The sequence below is a fragment of the Pongo pygmaeus genome, chromosome 4, assembly GCF_028885625.2.
Source record: "Pongo pygmaeus isolate AG05252 chromosome 4, NHGRI_mPonPyg2-v2.0_pri, whole genome shotgun sequence".
Lineage (NCBI taxonomy): Eukaryota > Metazoa > Chordata > Mammalia > Primates > Hominidae > Pongo > Pongo pygmaeus.
In genome coordinates, this window is record NC_072377.2 from 78,480,269 (window position 1) to 78,497,555 (window position 17,287).

The 17,287-nt window shown below is 38.6% G+C and overlaps 1 protein-coding gene across 8 annotated transcripts in view; it reads right to left on the bottom strand.

Moving 5' to 3' along the window:
- FAM169A (family with sequence similarity 169 member A) overlaps positions 1–17,287 on the bottom strand; it is an 88,822-nt gene that overhangs the window by 67,235 nt on the left and 4,300 nt on the right. The window contains exon 1 of one of the 8 annotated variants that reach the window (XM_063664901.1): positions 14,043–14,282. The exons of the other annotated variants lie outside the window; for them this stretch is intronic. The gene's annotated coding sequence lies outside the window, so the exon portion shown is untranslated. Of the gene's footprint in view, positions 1–14,042; positions 14,283–17,287 lie in introns of those variants that run through there. 8 annotated transcript variants of the gene reach the window in all.

The following is a 17,287-nucleotide window of genomic DNA, read 5'->3' on the forward strand; positions in this document are numbered from 1 at the left end:
TGTTAGTAAATGTAAACGTCTAAATTAAAGAGAAGGTAAGAAAAACTTGTGAAATGATTTGGGAATAATACCACAAGATTTGCAGCCAACTTTTCAAAAGCCTATGAATTTCAAGAGAGATCAACCAGGAGCTTATGCAAGTAAGATGTTATAGGTAGAAAAGGATCACAAAATAAAACAGTAGCTCTACTGTGAAGGAAGCTTCTTTGTTAGCTTGGGCAAATCTTTGTATTTCTATCAAATTCAATACGTAAAAGCAAACTAAGGAAATATTATGTTCTACAGTCAGATCTAACAATTTCAAAGAAGATTAAAATTGTAGATGAAATTATAAACACGAAACAAATGGTCAATAGTCGATAAAAGTAGTATGACTAGGAAAACAGAACATAATAACTGTTTTTCTTCTCTTATAGACAAGACCCCTAATATCAAATATCCAAATTGTATCAAAGACTCAAACATCCAAGTAAAGCACTAAGACATTTATTATACCATATCATTGACTAGATGAGGCTCAAGAGGATTAATGTTATAGTATTCTCCCTAAATCAATTCAAAAGATTCACTTGAATATTAGCTACCAAAACAAAGTATGGATGAAACACATTTAAATTTTCATTTACTAAGAGCAATTGTAATCTAAAGAATGAAATGCAAATTTGTATTTGAAGACTGCTGCCAGAAACTTTGTCTATAAAAGCATAATCACAACCACATAAAAATAATATGGCAGCATAAAGAATACAAAATGGATGTAAGAGTTTGATAGAACAGCAAGTTCAAGTTCACAAGTGATTTCTTTTTCACTTACTGTTACTATGATACTATGGTTCTTAGAAGATTTTAAATGCTAATTTCATATTTAAAATTCTAAATACGCATTTTATTTTAGCTTGATCACTGAAAAGGAGAAAATTCTATTAAATAAGCAAACTAGGTCATCTAAATAAAGAACCCAAAGTCATAACACAGAATCACAGAACTTTAGGGTAGCAACAGTCTTAGAAGTCTTGGCCTCAGCCTCCCAAGTAGCTAAGACCACAAGCACACACCATCACACCCAGCTAGTCTGTATTTTCTATGGAGATGAGGTCTCCCCAGGTTGCCCAGGCTGGTCTCAAACTCCGGGGTTCAAGCGATCCTTCCGCCTAAACCTCCAGTGTGATTACAGGTGTGAGCCACTGTGCATGGCCCTAAGAGGCTTTAGATAAGAGTGGTATACAGGCCCACCCTACTACGTCATGGCACGGGTGAGACTGGAACACAGGACAGGTGTCCCTAAGTCCACTGATCTTTCCTCTATCCCAGTGTTGTCCAAACCTCAGTAATTTGCATACCACCATCAACATTTTTCTGAGTGTCAAGTGCCTGTATCACTATCTAATATTTTTCTCAATTCACTTAAAAAAACAAAAAACCAAAACGCATTCTTCTCATCCCATCCCTGCTCCCCTTTTATAATTGTGATAAAATATACATAACAAAATTTACCGTTTTAACCATTTTTAAGTATACAGTTCAGTAGACTCACAATGTTGTGCAACCAGCACCACTATCCATTTCCAGAACTTTTTCATCACCCCAAACATGGTCTGTACCCATTAAACAATAACTGTCCATTCCTTCCTCCCACTACCCCCTGGTAACCTCTATTTTACTTCCTGTCTATGAATTGGACTATTCTAGGAACATTTTAAGTGAAATTATAGAATAACTGTCCTTTTGTGTCACATTTATGTCACTGTACATAATGGTCACAAAGTTCATCCACGTTGCAGCATGTATCAGAATCTCAACTCATTTTTTTAGAAACATTTTATTAACCCTAAACTATTAAGACTTGCCTGTGGGTACAACAATAAAGGGAAAAATATTAAGACCTATGAAACCACCAATTTGATATATTAGATTACACATTTTCCTAATCAGCATTAAATTTCCTATAATTTAAATGTTCACCTGAATATAATCTAAAAATATCTACCAAATCGCCAGTAGTATGTCAGCACATTAGAAAACACAGCACTATACAAAAACACACTACTACAGATCAAAGGCAAGTAGAACATCACTAAAGTGTGAAAACAAATTAGTGATTCTTCATTCTCTTTTTCAAGTAAGGTTTTTTAACAGAAAAAATAACTTCTGGGCTTACTTTTATTATTGTCAAAGATTTTTTTTCATATACAAATGTTACTTAAATACAAAACAACCCTGTGTCCCGGAGTCTGACAATTTAGATACCCTCAAATTTGCATACACAAGAGCACCAGGGGAGAAACCCCTTAGTTAGATGTTGTGATTTCTGAACACGGTTTAAAAACAACTGTATCCATCATAGCTTTTAATATGAAAAAAACTGGAAAATACTTCCCTAATTCCAAAGGCCCAGACACACACACAACTATACCTCTCTTCTAAAATATTTTTATGTTTGCAAATCTGTTCTTAAATCCATTACTTTTGTTTCCAGTCATTCTCAGTGCTAAATTTTATTCGAATTTAAAGGAAGATGAAAGAATTAGAAATTATTATTATAAATCAGTAACAGCAGCAGGTAACATTTACTGAGAAATATTCCTTTATCAGGCTTTAGAGAGACTGTCACATTTACTATATAACAAGGAACTCCTATCTGCCCCATTTGATAGATGAAGAAACAGTTTTGGAGTTCAAGAGACTTGACTAACATCATACCACTAGTAAGGCTACAGAAATACGAACCTAGGCAATCAGATATACTTTTAAATATAATTATTTTTATTAAATATGCAAAATCAAATATAGTATTTGTCATGGTTACATAACATTTTCTTTTGTAAAATATAATGATATTATTAAATATTCTATTCACATATTACACCAGAAAGAGCACTAGAATTGGAATTCTGTGACCTTGGCTCTGGGGTCGGCTCTGCCACTAACTAGCTTTATGACCATAGGCAAGTTACTTACCCTCTTTAGGCTTCTGTACTCTCATTGGTAACGTGATGCAACTGGACAGGATAATCCTAAAGACCTTTTCACCTCTAAATGCTTGGGATTGTTTTTTGTTTGTTTTTGAGTCTTGGTTAATTTAAGACTATGTAAATTGCTAGCCTAACAGTGGTTCTGCTACTACAGTTTAGAGAGGCAGCGGAAGGGTGGTAAAGTTCCAGAGAGAAATATAGGTTGCTATGATAAATCCCTTGCTTCTCTCTCTTTTTTGTTGTTTTTAAGCTTCTGTTCTATGTTACGTAACTGTAAAGCTGTCAGATCAAATTCTGTCAAGTACTTTACACTCTGTCCATGAGATAAACCAAAAGGCCTAACTAGATTCTACATGAATGAGAAAGCTTAATGTAGCCTTAAGTGAACTCATCAAAAAACTGACACAGAATGGACAGCGAAGTGTAAAAAGTGTCCAAACTAATTTACAAATTAAATGAATAGTATGCTCATTAATCCTGGGTAAGCTGTATAAAAACATAATACGAAGACCTCTTATATAAGAGATCTAAGATCATGAGCATCTACTATATTGTATCTACCTTTTAATAATTCCTTTTTCCAAAAAAAATTATGTATTTGACAGACTGAATAACCTTAAGAAAAGCATGAAAAGAGTTAGAAAACAAATTTATATTATTGTGATTTTTTTCCCTATTTATTGTTGATTACTGGATGCCAACTATATTCTGAAAAGAGGGGAACATATTCTACATGTTCAGCTCGTAAGTTATTTCATGATTCTTACAGGTTACTATTATTTGGGGACTTTGTGGGGAGAGGCAGATCCAAAAAGAAATATGTACACTATAGAGCTGAAAGAATTCTCAGGGAAAAAAATAATTATCTCAACCAATCCAATTCATGATCCTACCTCTCACAATTGTCTCTCCAACACCGAGAATAGGTTAGGTATCCAGGCAACATAATCAGCAATGCTCTCAACCTTATTTCTGAACCTTTTTATGATTCCTCTCTTGATTCCTCCCTTTTCTGTTTTCTAACATCATTTCCTTCCCTAATTAACTTGGGCCCTGTACTACATCAGCTCAACTAATCCCTTTACCTTACTTACTTTTTCTTCTATCGCTCCTGCCCTACACAAGGTCCTAAATGCTAGATTCCTCTAACCACTCACCTTTTTCTACTATGAGAGCCGAGTTTTTGAATATGACAAAATAACTGCTACAACTATCAAAATCTCAGATGAGCCTCAACACTGTTCAGCAATCCTTTTCTGTTTTCTGGGAAAGTAAAAACATTTAATTATGTATGGGTTAGGACTGCCTATAAATTAGGTAATGGAGCAGGAAGTTGAATGGGATTCATACCTGTTGGCTCTTCTTATTTCAAGTAGGAAGCAAAATCATCTTTTGAAGTTATAACCACTAATCCGATAGTGGACTATGTGCCAGGTTCTATTCTGAACACTTCACGTGTATTACCTGATATAACTTTTATCTAAAACCCATGAGGTGGGTGTTTTAATTCTCTTCACTTGGCCGAAAAGGAAACAAAGACACAAAGTGGCTGAGTAACTTGTTCAAGGCCACACTACTAGTAAGCAGCAGAGCTAGTATTTGAACCCGGCAGTCTGACTCCGATGTCTGTTTTTTCTATCACATTGGTATGTCTGAAAGCACAGCATCTCAGGCAGCCCTAATATGGTTAAAGATTGCTTAATATATGTCAGGGGAAGTGTTCCAAGTATTCTTTCCAACTCAAGGTTTAATTCTCTCTTTATGTACAGGAAAATGCTCCTAGATAAGAAATCATTTAAGCATGAAGGTACTGAGTATTTGGTATGTTTTAGGCCTTCAAAAGCAAAATCCAGCTATACTGCAAAGGATTTTGAGAGTGTGTGAAAGCTGGTATAAAATACTGGTTAAGGGAATGTGTTCTTGAGCCAAACTAACAGGATTACTAGCTGTGTAACCATGGGCAAATTACCTGAACATACAGAACACATAGAGGAAAATTCCTTCTGGTTGAGAAAGGAATAAACTGCTGCAACTAATAACTAGAAATCAATCAAAACTTTTGCATCTAAAAAGAAAAAACTCAGAGGCAAATTATAACCAGTATGACTTATACAATCTAATACCTTAATACAGACAAATAATGCAGTGTTTTTTTTTAAAGCTAAGATGCGAATAAATAAGCAAAGGGCATGAATAGAAAATTCATAAAACAGGAAAAACAAACATCACTTCTTTTTTTGAAAAAATGCCTACTTGCATTAGTTTTTTGCTTTGTTTTTGTTTGTTGTTAGAGAGAGAATCTCACTCTGTCACCCAGGCTGGAGTGCAGTGGCATGAACATAGCTCACTATAGCCTCAAACTTCTGGGCTCAACAATCCTCCTACATCAGCCTCCTGAATGGCTAAGTATACAGGCACATGCCACCACACCCAGCTAAGTTTTTTAAAAGATTAATATGTCTGTACAGCAAAGTCTGGAAGGATACATTATAGTGTTAACAGTAATTACTCCTGGTAAGGTGAAGGAAGGAGAGAGAGGGCCCCAAGGGAGGAAACACAAGAGAAGAAAGTCAATTCCCCTTAAGGCCTCCTTCCTCCAGTAGCTCACTTTGTAGTGCAGTCTCTCTTGGATACGTGTGATAGGCAAAATTTGGGTTACATGCCTCCATCCTAATTCCAAGGGAGACAGAATACCAATTTTTAGTGTTCTACCCTGGGGAGCCAAAGCAGGACTCATAAGGCTGAAATGAAACTCATAAAGATTATTTCAAAGGTGCTCAACAGTTGGAACACAAAATACATACTGAATTACCACACCCAGGAATGGATGATAAATCATTGTCTTACTATCTATATTCTATGAACAGGAAATAGAGAATGCTACTTACTTGCCTCGAAACATTTGCAAAAGCCTAAGAATAAATTAATAGATATTTAAGAGAGAAAGAAATAGAAATGGGCTTGTAATTGAAGCTTCCACATGATCCTACTACATACTGTAGTACAGTAAAGTAATACATTTGCCTGTGGAATGTGTCAGCAACTCTGGTACTTCACAACCCAGACTACTAAATACTCTTTATAAATCAGCAGTGTGCAAAGCTCAGGAAAGAAAAAATAAGTACTTAAATTAATAAATCATAAAACTGTATCCATTTCAACATTGACAATATAAAATTTCTTACATTATACCTGGCTTCTCTACCACGTATCTGACTATACAGGGACTTTATTAAAGTTAACAGGGATTGGACATAGTAAACCTCCAGGATACAACCAATTTTTAAAAACAGGAGTCTAACTATATGTTCACTGTTGTAGATATTTTTAACATAAAATATCACAGAGATTTCTCTCATTTAGAACAATGAAGACTGATGTTTTCATTTTAAAGGAAACATGTCTAACTCACAACAAAAGCAAAAAGAAACCAAAACCTGGCACTTAATTTTGGCACACCATTTGTGAAATATTCTGCTGAGTCACAATCCCCACCACTACCCGACCAAACTCCCTAGTATTTTCACTAGACAACTAAGAAATATAACCGTGGGCTGCCATTATATAGCAGAGTATCTCAGCAATTTGGAAAAATGGCAGCCCCTGAACCACAGGCTCTCCAATTCTGTGCTTTTGGGCCTCTCCAACTCTGCACTTGGAGCTATGGCCTCATTAACCTGCTCGTGCTACTCTCTTGCAAACTCAGGTGGGCTTATTTACCCAGATTCAGTACAATTCTTACCTCTCATTGGCAGCAGGCCCATGGGAAGAAGGGACAAGAGATAGTAGTCTTATCTAACTTCAAAGCGTATTTACTAAATAAATGAATGACTGAATAAAAGTTTATATAAATAAACCACACACTGGTGCTAGGAGGAAGAGCTGCCACAGATGAACAAGAACATGCTGCTAGATAAAAAGTAACAGATGTCCTTTCAACAGGCAGATAGTGGGGAAGACCCTCAAAAAGAATATGCTGAAGGGATGACTGAAAGTACACCGAGAATGGCAAGTAGTTGGATTTACCAAGAGAGTTAAGGTATATAAAGGCAAATGGTGGTGGAAGTACTAGGAAAATAAATTAAGGACAGAACATAGCAGGCCAAGAATCCCAGATTAAAGAATTTAGACTTCACTTGGTATACAAGCAGCAGGCCATTAAGGGACCTCGGGCAGGGAAGAGACATTCAAGGCTATTCTTTAAGACAAATTACCTGACAACAACCTACCAATAGGTTGGATTGGTAGGAAGAACTGAAGGGAGACAAGTTGAGGTATTGTTATGGTAAGTACCTTGTGCATAAATCTTTTAATATACTTATCACATAACAATACATAATACATAATAACGTTGTTCATTTTTCTTCATCTGTCTCTCCTATCAGGCTCAGACCTCCAGAGAGAAAGAATCTACTTTTTCAGCACATGTAAAAAGTGAGGATGAGCCAAATGATCACTGATAGCCCTTCTAATTAATAACATACAGGTCTACAATGGATTACTTTCCTTCCAAGCACTTATAGCTTACCTGGAGATGGAAGCTAGGAAGAAAGGTCTTAATTTACAAAAGGATAATAACCTCAAAATGTCATTTACAATCATTTTTTTAAACTCAGAATGTATTTTCTGATGGTAATAACAAGAACCACCATCTAGTGATTGCTTATCTTGCACCTTGCATTGTGCTGAAACACTCTACACATCTCATTCCTCAAAATGATCCTATGAATCAGGTATTCCTATACACACTTTCTGAATGAGGAGCCTCAGATGTGGAGAGGTTAAGTAAGCTGTCCAAGTTCACACAGCTAGAAGTGGCCAAGTCCAGCTCTGAGCCTAGGCAATCTGTCTCCAGAGGGGTTTAACCTGGTGGCCAGGTTTAAAGGTCAAGACAACAGGCCAACATAATCCATGATGTATCTAAGTGTAATAGAATTACAGAATATAACAACCAGATTATTCAGTCTCTGCTTAGGAGTTAAATGTTTTTAAACCTTGCAGTATAATTTCTTCGGACTTTCTATATCTAATCACTGTGACCCATCTTCTTCAGAATTTTTTTTTTTTTTTTGAGACAGAGTCTCGCTCTGCTGCCCAGGCTGGAGTTCAGTGGCGCCATCTCAGCTCACTGCAAGCTCCGCCACCCGGGTTCACGCCATTCTCCTGCCTCAGCCTCCCGAGTAGCTAGGACTACAGGCACCTGCCACCACACCCGGCTAATCTTCTTCAGAATTTTTAAATGGTTACTACACAATAAAAAACGAAGCCAAGTGTTTTAAAGCTGAAGTTAAAAAAAAAATAGGAAACATAAAAACTGACGAAGTAAAATGCCTACCCAACATATCTTTTATTTTTAATTTTTGTGGGTACATAGCAGTATATATATTTATGGGATACATGAGATATTTCAATCCAGGAAACAATGCATAATAATCACACCAGGGTAAATAATCATATATAGGTCAGGCGCACTGGCTCACACCTGTAATCCCAGCACTTTGGGAGGCCAAGATGGGCGGATCACCTGAGGTTAGGAGTTCAAAACCAGCTTGGCTAACATGGTGAAACCTCGTCTCTACTAAAAATACAAAAAATTAGCCAGGTATAGTGGCGGATGCCTGTAGTCTTAACTACTGAAGAGGCTGAGGCAGGAGAACTGCTTGAACCTGGGAGGCAGAGGTTGCAGTGAGCCAAGACTGCACCACTGCACTCCAGCCTGGGTGACACAGCAAGACTCCATCTCAAAAATAATAATAATAATCACATCCATCACCTGAAGCATTTATCCTTTGTGTTACAAACAATCCAATCACACTTTGTTATTTTTAAATGTAGAATAAATTGTTGCCTATCATCACACTGTTGAGCTATCAAGTGCTAGATCTTCTTCATTCAATCTAACTGTTTTTGTACCCACTGACCAGACTCACTTCCTCCCACCACCCACTACCCTTCCCAGCCTCTGGTGACCATCACTCTACTCTCTATCTCCATGAATTTAATTGTTTTAATTGTTTTAGCTCCCATAAATGAGAGCATGCAAAGTTCGTCTTTCTGTGCCTGGCTTATTTTACTTAACATAATGATCTCAAGTTCCATCCATGTTGTTGCAAATAATAGGATCTCATTCCTTTTTATGTCTGAATAGTACTCCATTGTGTATATATACCATACTTTCTTTATCCATTCATTCGATGATTGACAACTCAAGTTGCTTTCAACTCTTAGCTATTATGAATTGTGCTGCAATAAACATGGGAGTGCAGAAATCTCTTTGATATACTGATTTCTTTCTTTCTTTTGGGTATATACCAAGCAGTGGGATTGGTGGATTATATGGTAGCTCTATTTTTAAATTGTGAGGAACCTTTAAACTGTTCTCCATAGAGGTTATTACTAATTTACATTCCCACCAACAGTGTATGAGGGTTCCATTTTCTCCACATCCTCACCAGCATTCGTTACTGCCTGTCTTTTGGACGAAAGCCATTTTAACTGGGGTGAGATATCTGACTGTAGTTTGTTTTTGTTGGCTTTTGCTTTTGTTTTTGAGACAGGGTCTGCTCTGTTGTCCAGGCTGGAATGCGGTGGCATAATCCCAGCTCACTGCAGCCTCCACCTCCTAGGCTCAAGAGATCCTCCCACCTCAGCCTCCCCAGTAGCTGGGACCACAGGAATGCACCACCATGTTCAGCCAATTTTTTGGTATTTTTTGTAGAGATGGGGTTTCACCATGTTGCCCAGGCTGGTCTCGAATTCCTGAGCTCAAGCAATCTGCCCACCTTGGCCACACAAAGCGCTGGGATTATAGGCATGAGCCACCGTGCCTGGCCTTATTGTAGTTTTGATTTCCATTCTGCTGATGATCAATGATGTTGAGTACCTTTTCATATACCAGTTTGCCATTTGTATGTCTTTTTTTAGGAAATATCTACTCAAATCTTTGGCTCATTTTTTAATCAGATTATTACATGTTTTCAACTATTGAGTTGTCTGAGTTCCTTATATATTCTGGTTATTAATTCCTTGTCAGATAGACAGTTTGCAGATATTTTCTCCCATTCTGTGGGTTGTCTCTTCACTTTGTTGTTTCCTTTGCTATGCAGAAACTTTTTAACTTGACATGATCCCACTTATCCATTTCTGCTTTGATTGCCTGTCTTGTGGGGTATTGCTCATGCAATCTTTGCCCACGCCTATGCCCTGGAGAGTTTTCCCAATGTTTTATGTTAATAGTTTCATAGTTTGAGGTCTTAGATTTCAGTTTTTAATCCATTTTGATTTGGTTTTTGTATATGGCAAGAGATACGGGTCTAGTTTCATTCTTCTGCATATGGATATTCAGTATTCCCAGCACCATTTATTAAAGAGATTTTCCTTTCCCCAATGTATGTTCATGTTACCTTTGTCAAAAATGAGTTCACTGTAGATGCACAGATTTATTTCTGGGTTCTCTATGCTGGTCTATTGGTCTACATGTCTGTTTTTATGCTGGTACCATGCTGTTTTGATTATTACAGCTCTGTAGTGTAATCTGAGGTCAGATAATGTGATTTCTCCAGTTGTGTTCTTTTTACTCAGGATAGCTTTGGCTATTCTGGGGTCTTTTGTGGTTCCATATACATTTTAGGATTTTTTTTTTTTCTATTTCTGTGAAGAATGTCATTGGTATTTTAATAGAAATTGCACTGAATCTGTAGATTGCTTTAGGTAATATGAACATGTTGACAATATTGATTCTTCCAATATATGGACATGAAATATCTTTCCATTTTTTATGTCCTCTTCAATTTCTTGCATCAATGTTTTATAGTTTTCATTGTAGACATCTTTTACTTCCTTGGTTAAGTTTATTCCTAGGTATTTTATTTTATTTGTCCAAATATTTCTTTAATAAGTTACTCCAAAATACCGCTAGGAGAAAAATAAAATTCACTACATTGCACTATAGTTTTTTAATTATCCATTGCTGAAGGACAGAGACAAATAAGAAGACCTTGAGATTTAGATGATACTAGATTAAATATGAACCATAACCAAGTTTTTTTTTTAAGATTAAATAAATTTTCCACCTAGGGAGGGAAAAACATCCCTACATTTTTCATGGATCAGACAGTATGTGCAGTGTTTTATTCCCTTCCAAGGGGCACATTTTAAGAAAAAAAAAAAGGCCGGGCGCGGTGGCTCACGCCTATAATCCCAGCACTTTTGGAGGCCGAGGCGGGCGGATCACAGGGTCAGGAGATCGAGACCATCCTGACTAACACGGTGAAACCCCATCTCTACTAAAAATACAAAAAATCAGCCAGGTGTGGTGGTGGGCGCCTGTAGTCCCAGCTACTCGGGAGGCTGAGGCAGGAGAATGGTGTGAACCCTGGAGGCGGAGGTTGCAGTGAGCCGAGATAGTGCCACTGCACTCCAGCCTGGGCGATAGAGCAAGACTCCATCTCAAAAAAAAAAAATCACACTGCAAAACTGGAATGCCTCCAACAGAGAAGGCCAAGAGGACAAAGGATCTCGAAACCATGGTACACCAGATAAGGAACTGAAATTGGGAGAAATAATTCTCACTGGGGAAGGGAAGCAAGAAAGCTACCCTTGGCTGGGCATGGTGGCTCACACCTGTAATCCCAGCACTTTGGGAGGCCAAGGTGGGCAGAGCCAATGAACTCACAAGTTCAAGACCAGCCTAGGCAATGCGGCGAAACCTCATCTGTACAAAAAATACAAAAAATTACCAGCCGTGGTGGTACGCACCTGTAGTCCCAGCTACTCAGGGGGCTGAGGGAGAATGGCTTGAGTCCAGGAGGCAGAGGTTACAGGGAGGTAGAGGCTGCAGTGAGTCAAGACTAGACTGCACCACTGCACTCCAGCCTGGATGATAGAGCCAGACCTTGTCACACACACACACACACACACACACACACACACACAAAAACTACCCTTAAAATATTTGAAGAATCAATATGCCGATGAAAAGTTTAGACGTTTAGACTTATTCTGCATACCTTTAAAGGGTAAAAGAACTGAGACTTTCCAACAATAAATTCTACCCAAAAATGAATTAATTACAGTGCATGAAAACATGACCAGCCAACAAACTAGTCAAAGAATACTGTTAGTTACAGTTGGTATGTTTCTAACTAGAGACAGGAGAAACTTCTCTCTGCCCATTGTAAGTACTGCCACAGGCACAAGAACTTCCCTTAAGTCTATCCAAGCCAGTATGCCATTTTTTCCATCCACAGACGCTACTCAGATACAAAAAAATTAGTATTCTCCAAACAAAATTTATTCAGAATCACTTCTATTTCCTCTTTCATGGTTTGAAATTAATTTCAAGTATTTTTAGATACGTATTATATTCTAAAGCCAAATATCAAGATGTCTACAATGTGGGTACTTGATGGAATACTACACAGTCAAAAAAAAAAAAAAAAAAGAACAAGGCCAGGTGCGGTGGCTCACGCCTATCATCCCAGTACTTTGGGAGGCCAAGGCGGGCAGATCACAAGATCAGGAGTTTGAGACCAGCCTGACCAACATAGTGAAACTCCGTCTCTACTAAAAATACAAAAAAATTAGCTGGGCGTGGTGGTAGGTGCCTGTAATCTCAGCTACTTGGGAGGCTGAGGCAGGAGAATCGCTTGAAGCTGAGAGGCCGAGGTTGCAGTGAGCCCAGATCACGCCACTGCACTCCAGCCTGGGTGACAGTGCGAGACTCCGTCTCAAAAAAACAAACAAACAAACAAACAAAAACATCGTGTCCTTTGCAGCAACATGGATGCATGCAGATGGAGGCTATTATCCCAAAGGAATTAACAAAGTAAGAAAAACCGAATACCACATGTTCTCACTTATAAATGGGAGCTAAATGCTAAGTACACATGGACACATTGAGGGGAACAACAGACACCAGGGCTTACTTGAACGCAGAGGGTGGGAGGAGCGTAAGGGCCAAAAAGCTACCTATCAGATACTATGCACACTACCTCAGTGACTAAATCATTTGTACACCAAACCCCAGCAACACGCAATTCACCCATTTAACAAATCTGCACATGTCCTCCCGAACCTAAAATCAAAGTTGAAAAATTAAAAAGTAAAAAAAAAATTGGGTACTTTTTTGCTAAATTTAGCTATATTTTCCACTCATGAGTATAAATAATTAATACAGAACAACGCCATATCTAAAATTAGAAGACAGCCTCTTAGTTTGGGATCCATAAAAGCTATAGAGCGGGCTAACATTAATTATTTTCAATTTTTAAAAACAAAACAAGGCTGTGCATGGTGGCTCACACCTGTAATCCCAACACTTTGGGAGGCCAAAGCTTGTGGATCATCTGAGATCAGGAGTTCAAGATCGGCCTGGCCAACATGGCGAAACCCGTCTCTACTAAAAATATAAAAAATTAGCCAGGCATGGTAGCACATGCCTGTAGTCTCAGCTACTCAAGAGGCTGAGGTAGGAGAATTGCTTGAACCCGGGAGGCGAAGGGTGCAGTGAGGTGAGCCAGTGCCATTGCACTCCAGCCTGGGCGACAGAGTAAGACTCCATCTCAAAAAAACAAAAAACAAAAAACATACATTTCCCCTACATTAATACACAAACTAACAAAAAATGAAGATTTTCTGTTTTTTTTGAGACAGAGTCTGGCTCTGTCACCCAGGCTGGAGTGCCGTGGCACAATCTCAGCTGACTGCAACCTCCACCTCCCAGATTCAAGCAATTCTCCTGCCTCAGCCTCCTGAGTAGCTGGGATTACAGGCACATGCCACCAAGCCTGGCTAATTTTTGTATTTTTAGTAGAGACGGTGTTTCACCATGTTGGTCAGGCTGGTCTCAAACTCCTGACCTTGTGATCCACCCGCCTTGGCCTCCCATAGTGCTGGGATTACAGGCGTGAGCCACCACGCCCGGCAAAGGTTTTCTTATTTTTTAACATTTCTATCAACTCAACTTGTGGTTATACTATATCTCATGTAAATCAAAAGCTCTGATTGATGAGTGATAGATACATCACGATTTTTTTAAATAAGGAAGTAAATAACTGCTTTGAAATGTACCTCAGCTGAGCATGGTAGCTCATGCCTATAATCCCAGCACTTTGGGAGGCTCAGGTAGAAGGACTGCTTGAGGCCAGGAGATCAAGACCAGCCTGGGCAACAAAGCGAGACCCCATCGCTATTAGAAAAGAAAAGAAAAGAACGTCAACGAAGTGTCATACATGGTACATGGGCTGGGTGTAGAGAGATAATAAAAGGGAGAAAAGGTTAAGAAGATGAGGATCACTGAACTAGATACTAAAAGCTATACTAATTCCACTGATAATAATATTAGTAGCTCACCATTAATACATTATCACATTGAGGTAATTCTGTCAACAACATTTTGAGATAAATTCTGTAATAACTACTCTTTTACAGATGAGGAAACTGAGGCCAGGAGAGATTCAGTATCTTAATAAAAGTCAGGCAGCTAGAAACAGCAAAGTCAGGATTCAAACCTATGCCTATGGGCTTAAACTGTAGAACTGCACTGAGTAGTAACTACTGTTGATGGAAGTATCAGAATAAATTAATCAGGTATATCACAAGCCAATCCAAACTTGAAAACACTGGAATACATGTAATAAAAGCTTTTAGACTACAAAATTCTTTATTAATATGGTTTAGTACTTTATCTTTCATTGCATAACAATAAGTCAAACTCACTTTTTCTCCACTTCTATGAATTACTAAATTGGCTTCTGTCCTTATCACTATATTAATACTACTACTCATAAGATCTCCAATAACCCTCCAAGTCCCAAATTCAATTGATTATTTTCATTCTTACTCCTCTTGACCTTATGACAGACTAAACCAAACTGACCACCTTCTGTCACTTAAAAGTTTCTGTCTTTCCTTGACACTCAGGAAAATCTGACTTTCTGGAGAGGGATCTAGGCAGATAATACAGATTTGGGAGCTACCAGTGTATATATTTGGTAAATGGAGCCACTAGACAGGATAAGATTTCTAAGTAAGAGCAAGTGGAATAGCCAAGGCTTATAGTTAGGTGAAATATTCTTCTTCTCTCTTCTTCTTAGTTTCTTTCAGCAACTGCCTCTCCTCTGCACAATCCATAAATGCAGGGATCCCTCCAAATGCAATGTAGCACTAAAAAAAAAAAAAAAAAAAAAAAAAAATAGTCTAGGCCGGACGCAGTGGCTCATGCCTGTAATCCCAGAACTTTAGGAGGCCGAGGCAGGCGGATCACGAGGTCAGGAGTTTGAGACCAGCCTGCCCAACATGGTGAAACCCCGTATCTACTAAAAAGTACAAAAATTAGCCAGGCGTAGCGGCGTGCATCTGTAATCCCAGCTACTCAGGGGGCTGAGACAGGAGAATCCCTTGAACCCAGGAGGCGGAGGTTGCGGTGAGCTGAGATTGCACCACTCACTCCATCCTGGGTGACAAAGTGAGGCTCCTTTTCAAAAATAAAAAGTCTAATAAATGGATTTGTTTCCAATTCATATTTTCAAAAATTGTGTGCATTTAGACTTCAAGGAACCTTTTAACATTTTAATTCACAATATTTCACCTAACTATAAGCCTCGGTTATTCCACTTGCTCTTACTTAGAAATCTTACCCTGCCTACTGGCTCCATTTACCAAATACATACACTGGTAGCTCCCAAATCTCTATTATCTGCCTAGATCTCTGATTCATATTTGCAACAGTTCACGCAATACCTCTACCTGGATTCTCCCTCAGGAAACCCAAAACTAAATAAAGTATATACAAAGTTTACCAGACATAGTGGCTCCCAGCACTTTGGGAGACCAAGGCAGGCAGATCACTTGAGGTCAGGAGTGCGAGACCAACCTGGTAAAACCCCATTTCTACTAAAAATACAAAAATCAGCCAGGCTTGGTGATGGGCACCTGTAATCCCAGCTACTCGGGAAGCTGAGGAAGGAGAATCACTTGAACCTAGAAGGCAGAAGTTGCAGTGAGCCAAAAAAAAAGTTAACTTCTCTCCCTCTACAATCCTCTCTTCTTCCTCTCCTCACATTGTATGTTAACAAAGCAACCATCTACCCAGTTGTATGCTAAAACTTATTGAAGTCATCCTTTCCCTTAACACAACTCTTCATTGACATCATTAACAAAATTGGGTGATATTATCATTATGCACATGTCAGCCAATGAGCTTTATATACTACTTCTGGTCATTTCAATAAGCTTGCAAGGCATGTCTCATACTCATTTTACAGCTAAAGAGGCCAAGCCTAAGTAACTATCCCTCATTTACACAACCATGGCAACAGAGCCCTGGTGCCCTGACTTAAATCCAGTCTGTGTGACACCAAAGCACATCTCTTTCCACCTCAAATACTGCCTTTCTACTTCAGCAGATGTGTCTCAACTCTAGCCCCTCCTCTGTCACCTCCATAGCCACAGCTTTGCTTCAAGGCTTTGCCAAGATTATCACAAGGGCTCGTATCTTTTCTCCACTCCAATCCAGCGTTTAAACTGTTATTGGAATGCTCTTCCTAAAAAGAGAGAGAGAACCCCATTCTGTTCATTCCTTCCTTGGAAAACCCATTATTGGTTCCCCATCACCATGGAGCAAAACTCATACACATCCGTTCACAATCAGTCCCCAACCCACCATGGGACCTGGGCCAGATCAACTGACTTCCCTGTTTTCAGAACAGGACCGGTTATAACTCTATGCTTTAGCATTTGCTGGGACTGTCTCTTGTCATATTCCACATCCCCAAAAGCTTCTGACAAGTTCTCACTCATCCATTGTTCAAGACCAAGTTCAACTGTCACTGCCTCTGTAAAGCCCTTCCAGAGTCACTCAGAAAGAATGCAGCCCTCCTCTGCGTGCCCCATATCACTCTGTTCAGTTCACTCACAGGACAGAATTATCTGCTTAATGTTTGTCTCATCTTTAAGACTGAATTTCTAGATTACTTTGCACATTCATGTTTTTGTACCCAGCCAAACAGTACACATTACAAGGACTACTGGAATGAATTTTCCAAATTAAACTAATTCTACACCTGAGAAGTTACAAATGAAGTGTGACAACATGCAACTTGGCACTTTTTTAAAAATGCAATTTGCTAAATTTGTTCCCAACTCGTATTTTCAAAAATCTTTGTATAGTTAGACCTTAAGGAATTGTTAACATTGTAATCCACAATACTTCATTAAACTATAGACTCCGTGACAGTAGGGCCTGTTTGTGACCTACAACACACAACAGACACTCAATGTTTGTGGAATAAATGAAAGCTATCTTTGTTTAGTCT